This window comes from Macaca nemestrina, chromosome 1 (assembly GCF_043159975.1).
Source record: "Macaca nemestrina isolate mMacNem1 chromosome 1, mMacNem.hap1, whole genome shotgun sequence".
In the NCBI taxonomy this organism is placed as follows: domain Eukaryota; kingdom Metazoa; phylum Chordata; class Mammalia; order Primates; family Cercopithecidae; genus Macaca; species Macaca nemestrina.
In genome coordinates, this window is record NC_092125.1 from 80,084,683 (window position 1) to 80,107,725 (window position 23,043).

A 23,043-nucleotide genomic window follows, 5' to 3' on the forward strand; every position below is an offset into this window, starting at 1 on the left:
TGAGCTCTGCCCCTAGGTTCCAGCACAATTCTGACCATAGGTGAGAGAGACTGCATCCCAGTGCCCATGCCCCAGGTCCTCTGTGCTGCTTAGAATGTGGTTCCAGGTTTCATTCTCCAGCCCTTTCCCCAAAGAGGCTACAATCTTCAAACTGGACTTTGGTCACTTATCTCTGAGTCCTTGCTCTAACTCTCCCTTCTCTCTTAAGACAACACGTTGCTTTGGTCCTAACAATAGTAACAACAGTAATAATAGCTAACATGTTTTGAGCATTAGCAGTGTGCCAGACAATGTGGGAAACACTTTATTTGCATAGCCTCATTCAACCTTCACAATCACCCTGTGAAGTATCAGAACTATTTATTTCATTTTACAGATCAGGACACTAAAAGAGGTTATGTAACTTACTCAAGGCCACATAGCCTGAAAATGTCAAAGCTAGCCCTCAATCCAGATAATTGGTCTTTCTGCTTCTTTATTACGTCTGTCTAATCTGTTCCTCTTACAGAATAATTCTTTAAAAGAGGAAAATCTGAATCCATCAGTCCTCTGCTTGAAACACTTCACTGTTATTTCTCCGCTTTTAGAATAAAATCACTTTGTATTGGGAGACCCTGGAGGGTCTGGCCTCTACTTCTATCCCCAGTTTCATCTCATATCCTTTCTTCTTCCCTCATTAAATTCCAGCCCCTCTCAGTTCCTGGAGTAAATGGACTCCTTTCCAGCCTTAACATATATGAGTATGCCATTTCCCCTCCGGAAGGCTCTTATCTCAGCTCTTTGCGTATCTGGCTCCATTTTTTCCTTCAGTTCTGAGCTTAAATGCCATCTCCCTAAGAATTTTTCTAAATTGAGTCCTCTTCTTATTCTGTATCATAGCACCCTGTTTATTTTCATCATAGCAGATAACATTTTGAAATTACTTGTTTACTGGCTGATAATCTGTATTTTTTCTTTCTGTTAGAATGAGTTTGGGGTGAGGGCATGAAGGCAGGGACTTCATCTCACTTATCATTGAACACTTAGTCCTTTGCATATGTAGGTGCTCAGTACATTTTTGTTGAAAAAATGATCTCTCTGACTCAGGAGTAGATTTGCCATGAAGCTAACAAACTTAAGCTTAAGAGTCTATTACTTGCTTGAGCTTAACAGTAACTTAAGCTTAGGAGTCTATTTATTACTTGAACCTCTGCCTCCCATGTTCAATGATTCTCCTGCCTCAGCCTCCCATGTAGCTGGGATTGCAGGTGTGCACCATCATGCCTGGCTGATTTTGTATTTTTAATAGAGATAGGGTTTCACCATGTTGGCCGGGCTGGTCTTGGACTCCTGACCTCAGGTGATCCACCTGCCTCAGCCTCCCAAAGTGCTGGGATTACAGGCGTGAGCCACCACACCCGGCCTGGTCCCATCTCTTAATACCATCAAGAGGGGGATTAAGTTTTGGCATGAATTTTGGAGGACACATTCAAACCATAGCACCACATATACTGAAATTAAACAATTAAGTGAATAGATGGTAGATGGTGAGAACCAGGTTTCTTGCTATTGGAGTAGGAGGTTACAGAAAAGCAAAAGGAAGAAGCTAGAATGAGCCATAAGATAATGGATTGGAATTAGAGACATCAGGGTGAACTGATGTTTAGCTTCATATAGATATGGATGGTTACATATGGAAATATTTATTGATATGTATATGTACATAGGTTAGCATATACACCTATTTTTCCTTGGTTTGTTAGTGGCAAGGGCCCACAAGCAATAACACTGTAGTAGCAATGAGCACACCTAGTACTTACAACTTGGTTTCTAATACCATTCTCCAATAAAAGAAAATAGAGCACTTTGGAGAAATAATTGATTCTAAATTGGGAGAGGAAACATACAAGATGAATCTGGAGCATCCTATAGTGTCAGAAAGTAATAAAGGATTTAAAAAAGTACAGGGGTATGTTAAAGGGGCACAAGATCCAACTGAAAGAACTCCCGATGGTTAAAGCAGAAATAATTTAAGCAAAAAATAAATAGAATAATATTTCATTATAACCCAACATGTAACATAAATATCCAAGAGTCCACAGTGATATACATAAGTGATTGAAGACATAGATAAGTGGGTGAGAAGAGACAAATTTCCCATGCTGAGGCATTCCAAGTAATTTATGTAGAATTTCTTTCTCAAGGAGGTGGAATATAACTCACCACTCCTTGAGTATAGTTTGTGCAGAATGACTTCCTTTGAAGGAGTACAGCATGCAAAGGGGGCAGGGGAAAGGTGCAGAGAATAACTGTTCGGTAGAGAAACCTGAGAAGCACCACTTCAGCCAGGTGACCAAGGTCAACACTGATATTAATAATAAGTCACGTTGACAACATAGACCCTTGATAAGATATGATGAAAATGGTATTTTACTTCTGTGTTTTCTCCCTCCCCAAGACTCTAACTTCAGTCTAATCATGAAAAAAAAATCAGACAAACACTGATTGAAAGACTTTCTACAGAATATCTGACCAATATTCCTCAAAACTGGTCCTCAAAAACAAGGCAAGTCTGAGAAACTACCACAGCCAAGAGGGGACTAAGAAGACACTATAACTCAATGTAATGTGGTATCTTTTATGAATCCTGGAGTGGAAAAAAAAGACATTGGTTTACAACTAAGAAAATCTACCTAAAGTATGAACTTTTCTTGATAGTAAAATATCAATATTGCTTTATTAATTGTAATCAATGTATCATGCTAACATGAGAATCTACAGGAAATTCTAGGTGTGGGGTATATGGGGCCTCTTTTGACTAACTTTACAATTTTTTTTTTTTTTTTTTTGGTAAATCTAAAGTTATTCTAAAAAATAAAGTTTGTTTAAAAACTTTCAATAACATTTGTTGGAGAAAAGACAATTTATCTTTCTACTCTCTTTATAGAAAATGATATTGCAAAACCAGTTATATATGAAATGGTGGTCAAGGAATATGTGGTGAGTATATACAAGAAAAGAATACTTTAGAGGTGAGTCATGCAGTTATGTTCTGGAGGCCATAAATTAAGTTGAGCAATTAAGTTGTGTTGTTATACTGTTTTTCTGTATTTTGTAGAATTTGTGAACCATTAGCTTTGCCACATGTGTAATTTTTTGTGACTTCTCATTCTAAATGAATATCACTTTTGGATCAAATTTGGTATATGTAATTTGGTACTGTTTTCCTTACATTGGACTCCCCCAAATTGTATAAGCTTCAAGCCCCACAAAACCCCCTCCAACTCCAGAGCTGACCTCGATGTTACGTCAATGGCCATACCTTGAGCTCCAGACCAGATGCTTGGGGCCTTTATGAAACCCCTCATTTGCCAATTGCCTCCCTGTCTTCTAGAACTTCCTCATCTCTGCCCACTGACATCTCTAACTTACTACCTCTTGACCATCATTTACTCCTACTATAGTATTTCTCATACCATTTGGGTATTTTTCTTTTATACCAGATTCTTAAAATCTGCAGCAATGTGAGCTCCCCAGTTTCTCTGTGGGCCCTGGTCTCACCTCCATCCAGGCACATCATGATCTCACTGCACTACCACTATTTTTGCCAGGTAACTGGCCATGCTCCTGGCTATGCTTAGGAGCAGTTTGTTCCTATAAATACTTTGCACTTGTTCTTCCTCCTCATGATTCTACCACATTGTCAGAAACAAAGTCTACAACCCTGATGATTTTTCTCTTAATTTCTCTGGCAGTAAAATAAAAATTGTCTTTCTCTGAATTTCTTGAAACTTGATTTCCAAAAATCAAGGATTGGTATGTGGCTAGCTCTTCTCAGAATTTCCTTTAAGGGCCATTACAAAGTTAGGATGACATGGTTTTATCCCCCCACATATTCTTCCTCTTTGTACAGGATTAGTGTCTTCATAGTAGGTTTTTCATGTCATTTTTCTCATCCTCCCAAGAGATTCAAATAAGTAAATAAGTAAGTGACATCAACTCTTCTTCTAATAGAATATGATTTCAGCCACTTTTTGACCATCTAGATGATGCCCGCATCACCACAGTTTCCTTCTGCAGCTTTAGACGATTTAATATTATCCATTATCCATAGCTTTCATCGGGATAGGTGGTATGTAGTATATTACCATAAAAATGTTACCTTACTGTTTATTTTTACTCATATGATATCCTCCACACTTCAAAACTCACATTTTGAGGTTTGCATAGGCTTTATTTTTTTTAACCCATAGTATTTCTCCCCAGTCTTGGTAGGAGTGTGTGTCTGTGTTTGTGTGGGTGTCTGTGTGTGTGTGTGTGTGTGTATATATATATATATATATATATATATATATATACACACATATAGCACTTTTAGCAGCCTTGTTGAAAAAGAAATGTCCACTTCCATTTTCTGCACTTCTCAAGAGGATAAAAAATAAAATTGCACTGGGAGGATAGTGGAAACATTATTTAAGGTGTAAACTAGGATATTGTTCTAGTTTTGGTTGTTTTATTTCAGATGGAAGCATTTGTTGCAGACTCTGACCTTAGAACAGTTGTCAAACAGATGTTTTCATTTGAGGAAGGTAGGATGGATATCCAATTACCAAACATCCTGTTAAAATTCATGTGTGTGTGTGTGTGTGTGTGTACATGTGTGTGAAATAATTGCTACCTGTGTGATTCTCAATATATTGCTGGTCCCAAAAGATAACAAAAAATTAGATGATTAATTAAACCTAACTGTAGAAAAATTATTAGCTATAACTGAAAACAATAAGTCAAACCATTCATTTTAGTCAGTTATTTACTCCAGAATTGTTGCAAGAGTGCGTGAGATACTGTCTGTGAGGTGCTCTGCACAGTGTCTGGCACAGTCTACAGTCCAGGAGTTGTGGCCTCTTCATGCACTGTACTGTAGTCTTTCTGCTCCCTCTAGCCCCATTGGTCCCTCCATGCATCAAATGGGCCTTTGCACATTCCTTGCTCTCTTTGAAGCCCTCTTCTCCCCACCTTGTGTCAGGTTCCCTTTTAGATGCTGTCATAGATTTATAACCTTTCCTTCACATCACTAATCTCAAAGTGATTACCTGATTAATATGTTTCCCCTACCAGGTGATAAACTTCATGAAAGCAGGGACAGTGGCTGTTTTTGTCACTGTTGTTTTTCTCCTGCAGAGTGCTTAGCATGTACTAAAGTGTCAACAGTATTTGTTGAATGAATAGATGTTTATTACCACTAACAAATGATTATATGTTGGATTTCACTGATTTTATGCTTATTTTGGGCCAGGTCTTCTCCCCTTGTCTCTGCATTTCCTTCACCTCCTGCCTCTCCTACTCCCGTTTCACCACTCACAGCCCTCCTCTTCCCCTTATATTTCTTCCTTCTCTTCTTTTTCCATCATCATCATCATCACCATCATCATCACCATCATCATCATGCTATATTTATGGAATATTTACTAGACATTCTTCAAAGGGCTTTTCATAAGTTAACTCAATGAATTCTCATAAAATCTCATAACAACAACAATGGCGGTTTATTACTATTTCCGTTTTTCACATGAGGAAAACTGAGTTACAGAAAGTTATTGACTTGCCCATGATCATACATTAGGTACTAGTTAAGCCAAACTTTAGTCTTTTGGAATTTACTGAGATTTATTTTATGACCCAGCATGTGGTCTGTCTTGGTAAGTGCTCCATGTGCACGCAAAAATAATGTGTACTCTGGCCAGGCACTCATGCCTGTAATCCCAGCACTTTGGGAGGCTGAGGCGGGCGGATCACAAGGTCAAGAGATCGAGACCCTCCTCGCCAACATGGTGAAACCCTGTCTCTACTAAAAATACCAAAATTAGCTGGGTGTGGTGATGCACGCCTGTAGTCCCAGCTACTCAAGAGGCTGAGACAGGAGAATCGCTTGAACCTGGAAGGTAGAGGTTGCAGTGAGCTGAGATCGCGCCACTGCACTTCAGCCTGGTGACAGAACAAGACTTTGTCTCAAAATAATAATAATAATAAAAATAATGTGTATTCTGAAGTTATTTGCTGTAGTTTCTACAGATGTCAATTAGGTCAAGTTGATTGACGGTGTCTTTACATCTTCTATATCTTCACTGAATGTTATATATATGTTCTAGCAGTTACTGAGAGTGGTTAGTTTTATGTGTCAACTTGCATAGCCTTTAGTATCCAGTTTTTTGTTTGTTTGTTTTAATTTTAGATTCAGGGGGCACATGTTCAGATTTCTTACATGGGTATATTGTGTGATTCTGAAGTTTGGGCTTCTAATGATTCTGTCACCAAATGGTGAACATAGTACCCAATAGACAGGTTTTCAACCCTTGCCCCCTTTCTTCCCTCTTCACTTTTGGCATCCCCAGTGTCTGTTGTTCGCATCTTTATGTCCATGTGTACCCACTGTTTAGCTCCCACTTGTAACTGGGAACACATGGTATTTGGTATTTGGTTTTCTATTTCTGCATTAATTCACTTTGCATCTATGTTGCTCCAGAAAATAGGATTTTATTATTTGTTATGGCTGCACAGTATTCCAAGGTGCATATGTACCACATTTTCCTTATTCAATCCACTTTTCATGGGCATCTAGATTGATTCCATGTCTTTGCTCTTGGAAATAGAGCTGTGATAGATACACAAGTACAGCTGACTTTCTGGTAGAATTATTTATTTTCCTTTGGGCATTTACCTAGTAATGGGATTGCTGGGTTGAATGGTAGTTCTGTTTTCAGTTCTTTGAGAAATGTTCAAACTGCTTTCCACACTGGCTGAACTAATTCACATTCCCACCAATAGTGTATAAGCAATCCCTTTTCTCTGCAATCTCTCTAACATCTGATGTATTCAAATACTTAAACAAACACTAATCTAGGTGTTACTGTGAAGGTATTTATTTTGTAAAAGTGGTTAACATCAACAATCAGTTGACCATTAGTGAAAGAAATTCACCTTAATTACGTGGGTGGGCCTCATTCAATCAGTTTAAAGACCAAAGAGAAAGACTGCAACATCAATTCATGTCTGAGTTTTCCTTTTGTTACTTCCTTTCATGCTGGCCTGCCCTAAAGATTTCAGACTTGACAGTCCCACAATAGCATGAGCCAATTTTTTGAAATAACTCTCCCTCTATGTGTATATCTGGATCTATTATGGTTTTTTATATATATATATATATATCCTAGAGATTACATATATGATATGTAGTTATCTATAAATATATGTATATATAACATACTTAATATGTAATCTGTAGATTATATATAAAATATATATTCTGTTTCTTTGGAGATTCCTGACAGACATGGGGTGTTAAAATCTCCTTTATGATGGATTTGTCTATTTTCTTCAGTTCTGTCAGTTTCTGCTTCACATATCTTTAAACTCTGTTATTAATTACATTCACATTTAGATTGTTTTATCTTTCTAATGATTTTCCCTTTTATTATTATGCAATATTTCTCTTTGTTGCTAATACTTAAGTCTACTTTGTCTGATTAATATAAATACACAATTTTTAAAATGCATATTGTTCACACTGTATACTTCTTTCCGTCTTTTACTTTCTATTAATATTGTACCCCTTTTAGACAGCATAATTGGGTATTGCTTTATTTATTCAGTCTGATAATTACTTCCTTTTAATTGTAGTGTTAAGTTCATTTACATATAATGATATTATTGATGTCATTGAATTTTACCTACCCTCTTGCTGTCTTACATTTGTCCCTCATGTTTTTGTTCCTCTTTTGCTCTTTTTTAAAACCTATTTTGAGTTAATTGAATAATACTAGTATTGTATTTTAATGCTTATATTGTATTCTTAGTTACATCTCTCAGCTTTTGTTCACTGAAAAGGTATTTATTTTATCTTCATTGTAGAAGGACATTTTTCCTTGGGATGTAGAAAGCTTGGTTGGCAGGTTTTTTTGTCCCTTTTATCACTTTAAAGGCATTGCTTCAGTGTCTTCTGGCCTCCATTGTTTTCAGTGAGAAGTAGTCAAAATTTCTTGTCATTTCCTCCTGTATATATCCTTTTTAAAAAGATAGATAAATAATTGATAGAGTATTCTTTAGAACAGTTTTAGATTTACAGAAAATTGAATAGGTAGCACAGAGAGCTTCCATATTCCCCACCTCACCCCCACTAAGTTTCCCCTAAACATCTTGCATTGGTGTGATACATTTATTAGAATTGATGAATCAATATTGATACATTATTACCAGCTAAGTCCATAATGTACATTAAGTTTCATTCTTTGTGTTGTTCAGTTCTATAAATACACTATCATGTCATTTATCCACCATTATAGTATCATAGAGAATCGTTTTACTGCCCTTAAAACCCCTGTGTTTTGCCTATTTATTTCTCTCCTTCTCCCCTCAAACCCCTGGCAACCACTGATCGTTTTACTGTCTCTGTAGTTTTGTCTTTTCCAGAATGTCATATAGTTTAAGTCATATAACTTGTACCCTTTTCACAATGGCTACTTTCTCAAAGCAATATGCATTTAAGATTCCTCCATGTGTTTTATGGCTTGATAGCTATTTATTTTATTTTATGTTATTCCCCTCTTCCTTTTAAAGATTTTTCTGTTTAGTTCTGGCTTGCAACAGTTTGACCATGATGTGGCTGGTGTGGTTTTCACTCTATTAATTTTGCTTAAGATTTCCCAAAATTCTTAGATTTGTAAGTGATGTTTTCCTTCAAATTTGGAAAAATGTCAGCCACTATTTCTTTGTGTTTTTTTTGTTTTGGTTTGGTTTGGTTTTGGTTTTTTCAGACAGTCTCATTCTGACACTCAGGTTGGAGGGCAGTGATGTAATCTCAGCTCACTGCAACTTCTGTCTCCTGGGCTCAAGCGATTCTCATGCCTCAGCCCTCTGAGTGATTGGGATTACAGGTGTGTGCCACCATGCTCAGCTAATTTATGTATTTTTTATGGAGATAGGGTTTCACCACGTTGCCCAGGCTGGTCTTGAACTCCTGGACTCAAGCCATTCTCACACTTCAGCCTCTCAGTGTTTGGACTACAGGCATGAGCCATGATACCTGGCCCACCATGCTTTCTGAACACATTTTTTTTTTCTTCTCCATTCTCACACTCCTCTCCTGAAAATCCAATTAAATGCATGTAATTACTCTACGGGTTTCTGAGACTCCCTATTTATTTTTCTTTCACCTTTTTCCCCTTTGTTCTGTTAATTGGATAATTTGTATCTATATTTCTTTAAGCCCCTTTAAATCTCATTAAGTCCTTTTATTCTTCTATCTCAAATTTTCTGTTAAGACCTCCTGGTAAATTTTTCACTTTAATTATTTTACCTTTTAGTTCTAAAATGGCCATTTGGTTCTATTTTACAGTTTTGTTTCCTCTGCTAATATTTTCTATGTTAAAATATGTTGACCATTAAAATATGTTCATTAAGATCTTGTTTTCTTTAATTCTTGGATATATTTTAGGTAGATGCCTTAAAGTATTCGTCAGTGCAATTCAACATCTGGGCCACCTTGAGGTCAAATTCTATTGACTTCTTTTTCTTGACCATAAATTATATTTTCATGTGTGTGTTTGTGTGTGTGTGATTAGTATTTTCTATTGTATACTGTACACTGTAAATTATACATTGTAGAGACATTGGACTTTGTTATCAATCTCTTAAGTGCATTGGGCTATATTCTAGTAGACAGTTCAATTACTGGCCAATCACTTTGAACTTGTTTAGACTTTATGTTAGGTTTAGTCAGGGAAGATTTGCAAAAAGCCCAAGATGTTGCCCAAGCCTTTTTATTTTGGTGAGTTTCAAATTCCTAACTCTGTTTTCCATGCAGATCTTGTCAAAGCTTGGTATGAGGGTTTGATAAGGTGATTATAGAATAGATCTTACTCTAGGGCATGCCTCTTACCTCTAGTATATGACTTTCCTCAGATATCAGGATTTGGGAGCACTAACAAGACCCTACACTGGTTCTCCAACATCCCCAGAACTGCTAGACCTCAAGTATCTCTGTTCCACTTGTAACCCCATAGCAGCTGCTACTTAATAAGACTCCTTTTGTCTCTCTCTGCACACACAGACCATGTCCCATTCAAGAACTCTTGGAGAATCCCTAAATAGATTTGTGGCCCTCTCTTCACATCTCCCTTCTTTCCTGTGTCCTACCCCACAGATTCCAGCCCCTTTAACAGCCTCGATGCTAATCCTTGGCTAAGGGACACCCCTGTGCTCTGCTTTTGCTCCATCCAATTCTCTCTGCTATAATGTGGATACATTTTCCATGAGAAGAGAGCTGGAGCAAATGTGAGTTTCATCTTGTGTGTTTTCCTTCTCTCAAGGATCATAGTCAGGTGCAATCTGTTGTTCAATAACTAAAAAAGTGTCTCATGTATGTTGTAGCAGTTTTACATTTGTTTATGGCAGGAAGGCTAGTCCAGTAATAGTTGCTTCATCATGGCCAGAGATAGACATCTTGATGAAGCAAGGATTTAAATCCTGTCGATCTGAAACCAGAATTAGTCATCTTACTCACTATGCTATCAGGCCTCTCAGTATAAAGAAAACAAAGTTGCAACCATAAATAAATTAGAAGCAAGGCAAAGTGCGTGGTTAAATCTAGATTGGGGCTGCTGACCAAGGTATATCAATTTTCAGATTGGATGGGATGGATAGAAGCTGTTCATGTGAATAGCAGTAATAATAACACCATTCTAACCTTATGAAACTTTCAATATCTTCAAAGAACTGTTGTGCTCATTATTTTACTCTCACAACAAACAAATCTTTTTATACCCAGTGGATGGGATGCTATCATTCCCGTATGACAAATAAAGAATGCAGAGACCACAAATAGTGAATTTGCTTGACAAAAGTCACACAGCTAGTTAGAAAGGGAGCGGGCCCAGAACCTAGGCCCTCTCACTGCTGAACCTTTGTTATCTGCCTTCTCCCAATACAACTAAAGACATCCTCAAAGAAAATAAGGGGTTGGGGGAGTAGTTGCAGCTTTATGGCAAGAAAGAGGACTTTGGTCACGACTACACAGTGAAAACTTAGCCTTTGCCTGTTCTATCTGTTCCGTGGATATTTGGCCAGAGACACAAAGGGAGAAGTGGCTGGACACAGTGGTCTGCTTCTTCAGAGGGAGGATCTGGGTTCCCCCAGGGCATCTACCATAAAAGATGGCAAAGACATCTTTCTGGACCTTTATACCAGCCCATTCTTCATTCCCTGCTCTTACTTATCCAGAGAGAAAACTGTTCAATGTAAAATAATTATGTAATAAATAACTGCAAGTCACTTTGCAAATATCAAACACTAAAGAAGTAATTATTAATATCTCATTCTCCAGAGTTTGGATTTGTGCCCTGCATCCATCAAGTGAGCCTTGGAAAGAACTTACCTAGTATATGTGTGTGTGTGTGTGCATATATATGTGCATATATATATATGCACACACACACATATGCATGTATATTGTATAATGCGTGTTATCTTACCTTCTGGAGGTAAGAATTTCTGTTGCAAGTTTGGGATGGAATCAATTATGGTTGAGTTTAAAAAAAAATCCTCTTCAACAGTAGTTCTGATAGAAACTACTTTCTGATAGAAATCTTCACTAGCCTTTATCAGTAAAGATCCTGCTGGCTCAGTTATTATTTTATCAATCATATTTAAAAGTAATATTCTTCCTATAAGAGTTTGTTCCATGTTTGGCTTATCACTTAGATGGATATAACAGGAATTAGGAAATCTGCAGTTGATTAGCTTGTGAAGCTCCAAAGCTGGAGCTGATAAGTGGCTCCTGCTCTCCTTAGGAAGGGTTGGGAGGCCTGTAGGTGGTTCAGGCTCCCAAGCCTAGTGGGAATGACAAGAAAGGGGTGGTGGCTAATTCAGCAGATTTATTGTAGTGTTTCCCTTCTTGTAAGTTCCCAGCTTGTGGAAAATAAGGGCTTAGACTCAAAAACCTAGGGAAGAAAAAGACTGAACTATAAGCTTTTTTCTTCATATGGGAGACAGATACAGGGCACCAATATAAAGCATAGCTGCTTATAGGGCAGGCATTTCTATAACGGAATTTCAAAATGTAGTCAGTGACTTTATTTTACAGCTGAAGACACTGAGTCCCAGAGAATCACTGAGGACTTGGACCGAAGTTTCCTTCTGATCACAATCACAATGTATTCTCTTTAGGAAGACCCCACATCTACTTAGTTCATCAAGCAGGGCCCTGAAATAGCACTGGAGCCATGGCTAGTCGACAGGTGGGGTTTGCCAGACCTGAGGGCAGGAGAAGGACAGCCGAGGCCTGAAGCACATGGGCTAGGAAAAATAGTCATTACCTCTTACATCTGTAGAGTGCTGGGCAGTTCACGAAACTTTCTCCATACATTCGCTCATTTCCTGCTCATGTCATCCCTTTGAAGAAATTAGTATAATCATCTTTATATTGCAGTTGAAAAAATAAGCCCCAGCATGTTTAAAAAGCACGGATCATCGTCTATCTAAACTTGGGCACAGCAGGAATTTGAATCTGAACCTGATTTTTTTGTACCATATCCAGAATTCTTCTGAGGTTCTGAACTCAGTTGTTTTGTGTTCAAAGCCTGTAGGCCCTGTTACTGCAGGTACAAGCCTGAGAACAATGAAGGGGCGCTTTCCCAAACTGCTGTGTGAGCTTAACACTATCTCTGCCATTTCCTTGTACTCCTTTAGCAAATCCTGTGTAAATAGAAGTTTTATTTGAACAAAGGAGAGTGTCCAGGATTCTTCAGCTTTGCCACAACATCAGCAAAATCTGTGGAGATAAAATTTTTTTTTTTTTTTTGAGACGGAGTCTCGCTCTGTCACCCAGGCTGGAGTGCGGTGGCCGGACCTCTGCTCACTGCAAGCTCCGCCTCCTGGGTTTACGCCATTCTCCTGCCTCAGCCTCCCGAGTAGCTGGGACTACAGGCGCTCGCCACCTCACCCGGCTAGTTTTTTGTATTTTTTTTTAGTAGAGACGGGGTTTCACTGTGTTAGCCAGGATGGTCTCGATCTCCTGACCTCGTGATCCGCCCGTCTCGGCCTCCCAAAGTGCTGGGATTACAGGCTTGAGCCACCGCGCCCGGCCTGTGGAGATAAAATTTAAGCCAATCAAACAGCAAGAACAAGCCAAAAGTTCTCTCCTTCTCCCTTTTATTTCTTGCTTTTCTTGGTGAGCTTGTTTCTTTCCCTGACTAGGAATAAAGGCCTCTCTTTGGGCACAGACAGCATCTTATTCATCTTTATATATCTCTTCCTGAGATAGAGGCATCGTGTACTTTATGTTACAGACACACACCACATGCTTATTAAACAAAAATTAAGTTGTAAACATAAATCTTATCACAATCCACAGATGTTATACAACTAAGTTAAGTTCACCATCCAGGCTGGGCATGGTGGCTCACACCTGTAATCCCAGAACTTTGGGAGGCCAAGGTGGGAAGATTGCTTGAGGTCAGGAGTTCAAGACCAGCCTGGGCAACATAGTGAGACCCCCCCATCTCTACAATAAAATAAAACAAAACAAAATAAAATAAAAGTTTCACCATCTCTTGGCTTTTATCTCCTTTTAAGGAGGCCCTCTGAACCTCCTGCCTACTCCTCAAAATGATAACATGTTTGGTGTTTGGAACACAGAAATTAATCTTACGCTTTTAAAATATACAGTTATGATTAAGGAAGCTCAGACTTAGCACAACTGAGGGTTTTCCCTATGATGCAAACCAAATGGCCAATTCAGTTAGTTCAAAGAAAAAATACTCCACCAAGTTGTTAGGTGCTTTCCATAAAGATTAGTGTGTACCAAAGGATTTCACCAAGTTGGTAACCGTGTGTAACAATCTTCCATTATAAATGCACCTAATAATTGGATAGAGAGTGGGAAAAAAGACATTTGACTGACTATGTTTTGAAAATCCTGATATTTGATTGAATTGTATAGGTGGCATTGAGGAGTCAAGGGCTGCATCTTCTGGGTCTGTGGTCGACACCTCGGCTTCGTAAAATGAAGACAGTAGCAACACTGACATTGCTTGGGAGCTTCTTAGAATACAGAATCTCAGTCTGTGTCTCAGACCCAAAGGATCAGAATCTGCATTTTAGCAAGATCTCCAGGGCATCGGAATGTACACTGACATTTGAGAAGTACAGAACTTAACCTCTAGTTCTTTGTATTTGGGAATATGGAGGCACCTGATTTCACCCCACACATTTGAGCAGGCAGAGTTGGAGAAATGTCTCCCCGTAAAACAAAGTTAGAGGAGACAGTATTGGGCACTGCTCAGCTTTGGAGCCCTGGGGAAAGCCATGGCCAAAGAAGATTATGAAAGCCACAGCCCAGAGTCAGCCTTAAAAAAAAAAAAAAAAGCTTTATTTAGATATAGTTTACATATGATATGATTCACTCTTTTAAATTATACAATCCAGTGAGATTTTGTATATTCACAGAGTTGTGCCACCATCACCACAATCAATTTTAAAACATTATTATCATCCCTAAAAGAAATCTGTACCCATTAGCTGTCAGTTTCCAATACCCTCATCCACTCCCCAGCCCTGGGCAACCACTAATCTACTTTGCACCTATATACATTTGCCTAATCTGGTTTTTCGTCTGAATGGAATAATACATAATGTGGGCTTTTGTGGCTGGTTTCTTTCACTTAACATAATGTTTTCAGGGTTTAGCCATGCTGCAGCATGTGTCAGCTCTTCACACCTTTTGACAGCCCAATAATATTCCATTGCACAGATTATACATTTTGCTTATCCACTCATCTATTGATGGATATTTGGATTGTTTCCAGTTTTTAACTATCATGAATAAAGATGCTATGCACACTGGTTTACAAATTTTAGGTGTGAACATAAATTTTTACTAGAGACAGGAGTTTTTTTTTTTTAAGTGAAAGCAAGTTTATCAAGAAAGCAAAGCAATAAACAATGGTTACTCCATAGGCAGGGCAGTCCCTAGGGCTGCTGGTTGCCCATTTTTATGATTATTTCTTGATTATAGGCTAAACAGGGAATGGATTATTCACGAGTCTTCCATGAAAGAGGTGGACAATTCCCAGGACTGAGGGTTCCTCCCCATTTTAGATCATACAGGGTAACTTCCTGATGTTGCCAAGGTATCTGTAAATTGTCATGGCGCTAATGGGAGTGTAGTAGTGAGAATGACCTGAAACAATTTTGACCCTTAAACAAAGTGGGTGATATGGCTGTCAGCAAGAGAAAGGCAAGTAGGCAGGACTCCTGGGAAGAACAGCAACCTGCTCAGGAAGAAACCCTTCCACCTCAGCTCTTCCACTACCTGTGCAACCACCAGCAAATCACCAGATATCTCAGATCCATGTCTGCAAAATGGACATAAATCTTAGCCACATTGACCTCACACTTTCTTTTTGTGTATTTCAAATGGGATAATTAGCATAAAGCTGCTTTTAAAGGAAAAATACTACACAAAGACCCAACAGGATAGTTGTTCTTATCACATCACTGTCATTTTGGCAATTCTTGAAATTGCCAGTAGCTAGTGTTAATGACCTTTTCACTCAGAACCGGGGAAGGAGAATCACGGCCAGACCTTTCTCTCTGGTGCCTGAAAAGATTTTCAGTACAGTAGAGATGTGATCTCATTGTGACTCTCAGAAGCTGTGCTTAGGCTTTCAGTCAATAGGCAACCTCTTTGGGGATAAAAGAACCATCTTATTCATGGCCGGGCACGGTGGCTGAAGCCTATAGTCCCAGCACTTTGGGCGGCCGAGACGGGCGGATCATGAGGTCAGGAGATCGAGACCATCCTGGCTAACACGGTGAAACCCGTCTCTGTTTTAAAAAAAACACAAAAAACTAGCCGAGCGAGGTAGCGGGCGCCTGTAGTCCCAGTTACTCGGGAGGCTGAGGCAGGAGAATGGCGTGAACCCAGGAGGCAGAGCTTGCAGTGAGCTGAGATCTGGCCACTGCACTCCAGCCTGGGCGACAGAGCCAGACTCTGTCTCAAAAAAAAAAAAAAAAAAAAAAAAAAAAAAAAAAAAAAAGAACCATCTTATTCATCTTATTCACAATGGCTTACTATAGAAAAAATTAGAATAAAAGAATTACTTAATTCATTGATTCCTTCACTATTTTTTAGCATTTATGATATGCCCAGCAGTGATTTGTGTGCTTATAGAGGGTGGTGGAATGAAGGGGGAGTAATATAAGAAAGTACTTGAAATTTGATGCTGCTTTTAGGGGAAGCCAATGTGGCCACTTCTGCTTTCTTATTGACTATTGGAAATGTAACACAGTACTAGTAATTGTACTCTGGAATAGCCCAATGGAAGCCCTGTCAGAAAAAGCAGTCCAAGGAAAACTATAATGCTCTGAAGGAGAAGGGAAAAATGACAGAGGAAAAGAAGAGAAAAGATGGAAAGAGAGAGACGAGAGAAAACAAGAAATTAGAACCTCTTCCACCTTTAAGGAAGTGATGAGCCCACATATAGCCCGGGTGATTTTGAGCTAAATATGAAGCTTGTGAATTCCCCCAATGCCCGATTTGGCCCCTAGAGGTAGAGAGGAGTTCAGAGGCCACAAACCCAGAGACTCTAAGTTCGTAGAAGGGAGGAGAGAATGGTAGGTGTGTGGGAGGAGGGAATTTACCCGCTTCCTGTTTCGGCCCCTTTTGCTAAAGTGAAATGCTGTGGTTTTGCTGGTTACACTTGTTAATACAACTCCCTCCCCTTGCAGGATATATGTGTGGTAATGGCACCATCTGGGTTAGCGAAATAGATACTCCAAGGTATAACACACTAAACACAGCAGGATGTTCATAAAATTCTTATTCTGGGCCCTTTGGACCACCAAGAATAGGCATAGAGGTTATACAAGCAAATTACTAAGTCAGGCTGAAACCAGACATATAAGCATTTTCATAAATACTTAAAAATTTACCTATACCACAAGAGGCCAACTCTCTGACCACTCTCTGAGAAATGCTAGACCACCCTGAGAGTCTGGTACCTTAAGCAAACATTGTCTCTTCATGTTGTGTGGTCATCACCACCAGGACATCCACCCCTCTCCTGCCCTGAACATCTAGAGCAATTTGGCTGGGCAAAGTGTTCTTTCCAGAACATTTGATTGCTATACTTACATAAGGAGAAAACTCCATTTTCATTTGAAGACTTCAGACCTCCTTCCCAAAGTGATACTGCAGTGAGGAGAAAATGCAAACTGAGGAGCCGCCAAAGCTTCCATCCAAACCCCAGTTCCAGCAGCTGAAACAGTGGGGTCTTAGACAAATGACTTTGCCTCCTCATCTGTACCACAATGATAAGAAAGTTCATCCGACAGAAGTATTTCAAAAGAGCATCTGCTTTCACATCTGGCACATTGTAGACATTCCAAGAAGGCTAGTAGCTCTTACCCAGGCCCTTTTGAGGTGATTTTCTCTTACAACCAAGCCAGAAGGAAGTCATAAAGCTCACAGACCTTGCATAGAGAGGAAGCATCAGAGAGTTCTCACTCTCGGCCCTCACTGCTCAGTGCAGGAGCCGCCCCAGCTGACAGGACTCACTTCCTCTGTCTACACTCCCAAACTTTCTTTGCTCAGCAGTGTGTGCAGGTCTGTCTACACTGAGCTCTAACCAGAGTGTCTGGTTGGGGTCATGACCTGGCTCATTCAGCAGCATGGGCTGGAAAGGACTTTGGCTAGTAGGACACCTGGTATCCAACAAATTCCCCACCCTGTATTTGTGACTGCTAAAAAGCCAAGTACGGATGATAAGCAATTCATTTTGATGGTAAAGAGTGGCCCATTCAGGGGATAAAAAGGGCAGCCCCCTAAAGAGACCCTGAGTGCTCCATGCCAGGAGCAGAGTGAGCTTGTGTGTGGGATGTGTGCTAAGGATATGTATAGCATGGTGAGTTACATTTTTTAAAAATCACAAAATATGTATAGGTCTAGGGCTGAAAGTCCTTATAGCTGCCTCACAAGAATTAAGGTCCTTTCCTGTTGTTTGCAATCTCAGATTGGTTCGTCTTCCCAGGGGCATGTGGCACACCGCATTTTGGTGATGGGGACTGCTTTGCTGATGTCAGGGTCAAGGGGTGCATGGACCATGGGCAGAGTCCTGGGCTTAGCCAAATGGTTGTGGGTAGGTCTTGCCTCTTGTAGCCTCAGTTTTCTCTTTTGTCTTGTGAAGTTATTATGAAAACTCATCTCTAGCCTTGGCTTATGGAGACAATATTCTTGATAGGACTTTGGAAATTTGAGATTTTGATAGAAGTGTAAGGGAGCAATTTTTGAGATTGGTTCTACGTACTAAGGGGGAGAGGGCAAACAAAGGCAAACTGGGGTGCTGGTTATTAGCTTGCTTGCACACTCGCAGTGTTTTCTTCTCTGGTCTGGGGCGTAGTGTCTGTTCACACAGTTGAAAACCAAAGGTGGTCGTGGAAAGCCCAGGACTTCCTAAGGACACAAGGCGGAACCAAACACCTAGCCACAAAACAGACTCAAGCAGAGCCTAGCTAGCTCTCCAGCCTCTAGGCTCTCCCTGCATGGACGGCCACTCTACCTACCTTTAAGACCTATCTGGGCTTGGAAAAGAAAGCTCCTGAGGAGCCTCAGCCCTGACGGTGAACTCAGCATCAAGCCACAGCTTCAATAAGTCAGCCTGGAGAAAGTAGGCCCAGAGATGCACATTAGGATCCTGCCTGGCTCACAAATTCCTCCACAGTGAAGTGACAGGGGTCAAGCTAGTACTGAAGCCTGAGTCATGTCACCTCCCTTGTAGGTTCCCTTAAGGTCATGAGTCTCCTGTGCGTGGATTCATAATCCATGATCCAGTTTGAGTAAGTTGGCCCTTGGCTTAGGCTTTGGTCCCCAAGCTTCTGTTTTGATATCTGTCTGCGGTCCCTTGTCCTTCCTCCCAACAATCCCACCTTCAAATCGAGTTTTCCTGCATTTCCAAATAGCACCTTTCCCCCTGTGGTAGACAGCTTCAAGGTAGTCCCCACTTATCCTCACCTTGCAGTCACACCCTTGAGCAGTTTGCTCTCACATTCACTCAGGGGTGACCTGTGTGACCACAGTAGCATGCAGCTGACATGACAATGTACAACCTCTGAGGTGAGGTCATGGAGGATGTCGCAGCTTGTCTTGTGCCCTTGGACCCATCCCCGTTGAGAAGTCAGCCACCTTGCCATCAGCCCCAGCAGCCTTGTAGGAGGTTCCCTGGGGAGGAACCAGAGCTGTCCACCAAGAGTCAGGAGCCACCTTGGAAGCAGATCCCAGCATCCAGGCAAGCCTTCATAAGACTGTATCTGGCCGACATCTGATTGTGACCTCATGTAAGACCTTGGGCCAGAATCGCCAACAAAGCTGCTCCTGAATTCCCAATTCACAGAAATCGTGAGAGAATAATTAAGTTACTAAATTTAGGGGCTACTTGTTAAATAGATAACAGAACTGGAGAATAGATAACCAATATATCCGCTTCTCTAGTTTCCTTAAGGCAGTGCTCCACCTACCCGTTGAATACCCCATTATACTCAGGGAGGATGATCCCCAAACCCTATCACCTCCCACTCGATCATGTGCGAGTGATCACTGTGCTAGTACTTGCTAATTCTATTCCATTCCTATTACTCTGTCCTGCTGTGAGTACAAAAGCCAGGCTTTTCTATGAGTTCTGAAATAACACTGTAACTAGGCAAATCCAAACTAGTACTAAGAGGATACTTAGAAGGGTAAAGTTCCCAGGACACAGACAACCCTATAGACTAGGCTTGCTCTAATTGTTAATCCCTTTGCAGATACATTCTATGGGTAAGAAGGCAAATGCCTTTTCCAAAAGGACCTGTGTCCATTTTACAGATGAGAAAACTGGTACTTATGCAGAGCCTTTCTAGGCTTGGTGTATATGAGGGCTCAGCACACTGGTTGACCAGCCTGCCATGGGGTCTCTGTCTTGCCCGTGAGTCACGTTTTCTGCTTCCAGGGATGCAGTCTGGTATTGAGCCACTTATGGCCTTTTTGCCTCAATACACTTGACCCAGTTCACTTTGGGGAAACTGAAGTGAAACTGCATGATGTCATCTGGCCGCTGCCCAACTGCAGACTGCCCTGTCCCTCCAGGTTGCACAGTCGCAGAGGGATTGTCACCTGATGCAGCTGGACCCTCTGGGAAAGGAGGAGAAGCCAGGGGTAAAGGTGAGCAAGGCAGAGGCATTGAAACCAGAGCCAAGCACCAGTGCGTGCAGCCTTGATACAGGCCCCGCCATTAGCTGCCAAATTGGAATAAATAAATATGATAAATCATCTCCCCAGCCATCTTGTGAAAGGGCTTCAGAAACGCAGTGTCATCATCAGTTCCTTTACTGGTGTTCTCGCAGATACATTTTAAAATGTCAACCTGAAATGGAAGCTCCAAGCCCCAAACGTTACAGAAAAATGGATTTTGTAGCAAGACATTTTCTCATCTGGGCTCCTTCTCTCTCCCTCCTGCAAAAATGTTCTCTTGAGCTGACTGAAATCTGTAGTTAAATAATAGCAAGGCAAGAGGTAAACTGAAGCAGAGAACGGTCTAGATACAGCCTGCTGTTGCAAAAAGATGGCAAGTCACAGAAAGGAAGTAAGATGACCATTCAAGATGGACATGGGCAAGCCTAGGAGAACTGTGTGTGGCAGTGGCTGTCCTGGAGGGTGGAAGTCGGGGAAAGTGGTGGAAGAACCATGAGTACTCACCAACCTGCCCCACCTCTAGCCTCTTCTCCAGAACTGGTTTTCCTTTCTCCCGCTGAATTTGAATGAGAAACGTGAGGTGTCAAGTATATCCATGAAACCTCAAGAAGAATATATGACACATCATTTTTGAGTTCAGAGTTGGAAGCTGCCCTGAGGACGATGTGGTCCTCAATATCGTGCTAGGCATGAAGGCCATTCCACTTTGCAGGAAAAAAGCTTTGGGGACACTTTCTCTGGTGGGGGCCAGCATTTGTTGAGGTCCTGAAGCATTGTCCAGAGGTAAAACATACCTTGGCCACAACATTGATTCATTGGTGTTTTTTTTTTTTTTGAGACGGGGTCTCACTCTGTCACCCAGGCTGGAGTGCAGTGGCCAGATCTCAGCTCACTGCAAGCTCCGCCTCCCGGGTTCATGCCATTCTCCTGCCTCAGCCTCCCGAGTAGCTGGGACTACAGGTGCCCACTGCCTCGCCCGGCTAGTTTTTTGTATTTTTTAGTAGAGACAGGGTTTCACCGGGTTCGCCAGGATGGTCTCGATCTCCTGACCTTGTGATCCACCCATCTCGGCCTCCCAAAGTGCTGGGATTACAGGCTTGAGCCACCGCATCCAGCCCATTGGTGTTTTTGAAAGAGACGTATCTTGTCTACAAGAGAGGGCATCTGTGATCTCTAACCACCTGAGAGCATGATAAACAATGTTAATAGTAGCAGCTAATACTTAGATAGCACTAATGGTACAAGCAATGTTCTAAGTAAAGTACAATTATTATCTCATTTAGTTCTCACAACAAATTGATGATGGAAGAATGACTGATATCCTCATTTACAAGCAAGGAAACTGAGGCTCCAAGAGTTTCAGTAACTGACCTAGATTCACCTGGCTAGTAAGCAACAGAGTGGATGTTCAGCCCAGCTCCTCCTTTCCAGTGCCTATGTTCTCTCCATTACTCAGGATTTCCAGCAGCACAGGCTCACCAGAAATGTGGAGCTACATTCCAGGAAACCTCTGAGAGGCCACACAAACCATTCCTCTTTGGAAAACAGTGAACTTGTCATTATCCCTGCAAAAGGAAGGGAGCAAAGTCAGGTGGCCGCCAAACCATTGAGGCCCCAATGGCATTGTCCTTTTGCTTGTGGCTTTTTTTTTTTTTTTCTTCAGCACAGATTTTCCTTTCCTCTTTTTTTTTTTTTTGTCTCTGGCACCATGATAGGAAACTAGCCTGCTTTCTAGACCCATTATGGTTAAGCGACCCAGAAACCCAGGATGCTAACATGAAAATTGCTGGCTGGTGAGGAATCATGGGAAGACCTCGAGCTTGAGAAACCAATGGGCTTAGGTGTGGCTCCCGACTTTGCTGCTTAGGAGTTACATGTTCTTGGTGAAATACAGAAATGTACCCGGGCTTAAACTCCTCATCTGTAAAATGGGGATTAACAAAAGCCTGCTGTGTAGGGTTTTTGTGCTATCAGGGACACAATGAAACCACACGTGTGGTTCTAGCTTGATGATAAGTGCTTGATGAATAGGAGCAACTGTTAGGTGTGAAATGAGGAAGATTCTACTTCTGTGGGGAAGTGTACTTTTTTTTCCTTTCCATTTCATTTTTAGAAATGTGGATTTTGGTTGTTCACCACAATTTAGTTTCCCTCTGTCTATTTTATGCAGAGGCGTGGGGAGGTCACACTGATTGATTTAAGAGGGCTTTGCCTGCATTGATAACAGAGTGGAATCATTTTGCAGCAGACAGAATGTGGAGTGCTATTTTTTCCCAGCCCTGTGCTAGAGTACATTTTTTTTTCTAACAATCTACCAGACCCATAAGCAGAGGAATTGACCCCTGTAGTCAATTGCCTGGGAGCTCTGGTGAGGAGAGGAGAGCTCTAGTTATGTTCTCCCCACCCCCAGGTCCTGCAGACTTCACATCTCTCTACACAGCTGGGGTGGGAAATTTTGACATTAGACTCCAAAGAGGCTTCTGTGCTTTTCATAGCCCACATCCTGCTTCTCTGTAATTGGGTCTCCGGAAATGATTTCTGCAGACAGAGGGATTCTCTAAAATGTGCAGAATGAATGAGTGAATGATGAATGAATTATCCAATCTGGGATGAAAAGTGGACTCAGGAGAGATAGATGCAAAAACTTTATAAGTTCACACAGTTGAATTGGCCATTGATCCCTGGACTGAATTAGAGCTGCTATCCAACATCACCTGCATATTCTGTGCAAAGCTACTCAAAAGGGAGAGTGGTGAACAGCATGGGGCAGGGATCAAGTCTAGGTA

The 23,043-nt window shown here is 40.9% G+C and overlaps 1 long non-coding RNA gene across 1 annotated transcript; it reads right to left on the reverse strand.

Moving 5' to 3' along the window:
• Window positions 1-7,332: 7,332 nt before the first annotated feature.
• On the reverse strand, window positions 7,333-17,524 carry LOC105493472 (uncharacterized). Its single transcript, XR_011608781.1, has 3 exons — window positions 17,168-17,524; window positions 12,348-12,802; window positions 7,333-8,039 (listed from the first exon to the last, which is right to left on the reverse strand). It is a non-coding gene; the product is annotated as an uncharacterized lncRNA (long non-coding RNA).
• Between the last annotated feature and the right edge of the window lie 5,519 nt (window positions 17,525-23,043).